At 41.8% G+C, this 1,217-nt stretch overlaps 1 pseudogene; it reads left to right on the top strand.

Moving 5' to 3' along the window:
• The first annotated feature begins 352 nt into the window (after positions 1–352).
• LOC149176493 (ethylene-responsive transcription factor ERF016 pseudogene) lies at positions 353–766 on the top strand (annotated as a pseudogene).
• Positions 767–1,217: the final 451 nt, after the last annotated feature.

Here is a 1,217-nt window from a genome sequence, read left to right as displayed (position 1 = left end):
TAACCTCTCAATAGTAAGATGCTTTAATGACGAGAAATCAACGAATTGAGTTAACTATCTAGACTTGTAATAATTTGTTATTATTGTAATAATCTTTTTTTTGTTTTTGTGAAAAATACAATTCCTAATTTTGAAATGAATTAGTGATGAGAATATCTCACAATTAGAAATAAAAACTTTAAATATGAGAAATAATTCATGTTTATTAATAGAGAAGATATATATCATAAATAATACGATTTAGTAACATCAAATGATAACCCTTATTTTAAATGGTAAGTCTCATTCATTAATTTAATGGCCCATACCCAAAAGCCGCGCATTGAAGTCGCGGCAGTTCAAGGGAATCCGGATGAGAAAATGGGGGAAATGGGTGTCGGAAATTCGAATTCCCAATTCCAGTGGCAGAATTTGGTTGGGCTCCTACGACACCCCGGAAAAAGCTGCCCGTGCATATGACTTTGTCGTCTACTGCCTCAGAGGATCCAAGACCGAGCTCAATTTTCCCTACTCACCGCCCAAAATTTCCTGCGCTTCGTTTCTATCACCGCAGCAAATTCAAACCGGGGCGGCCAAGTTCGCCGCAGAAGAATTACGGCTTCCTTCTGAAAATGGCGCGGCATCCTCATCAAAGGAATGTGACATTAACAGCCAACAGATTATGTCGGAGCAGGGTCCATCATTTCGTGATTTCAACGTAGAGGATATTCCTCCGTTGGATGTTTCGATGGCAGAGTTTGGGATTCCCTCTCCAAGATCCACTTAGTTAAAATGGAATCAATCTCTCGGCCGAAGAAATCTGGTGGGTGGGGTCTCTTACACATGCGCTATTTCGGTAAGGCCCTCCTCTGTAATTCTCTCCATAGAGGCATCTGCGGAGAAGGCAAATGGAGCTCAATTATTAATCAGAAATACTTAAAAGGCAAGCCTATAGTATATTGGTACAGGAAGAAATCTCTCGGTTTGGAAAGGGGGTCATCTATCTGGCGCGGATTTAGGAAGGTCCAGGATCTCTTTTTCGAATTTCTTCGATGGCGCTTCTCTTCTGGCTCCAGCATCCTTATTGGCTTCGATGCCACGGTTTGTGGTTTGGAAACAAAGCTCACCCCCGATCTCATCTCTCTTCTGCAAACAAGGGGTCATTTCACATGGAGTTCACTGATTCGGTCATGGTCCTCAACATCGCCAATATGGAAGGATGCAGAGGAACTTCGTTT

Source organism: Pinus tabuliformis, chromosome 4_1, assembly GCF_031772625.1.
Source record: "Pinus tabuliformis cultivar Carrire ecotype Pingquan chromosome 4_1, CPIR1, whole genome shotgun sequence".
NCBI classification, from domain to species: Eukaryota; Viridiplantae; Streptophyta; class Pinopsida; order Pinales; family Pinaceae; genus Pinus; species Pinus tabuliformis.
The sequence above is the reverse complement of the archived record's forward strand: the minus strand, read 5'-3'. Positions and strand labels throughout refer to the sequence as shown.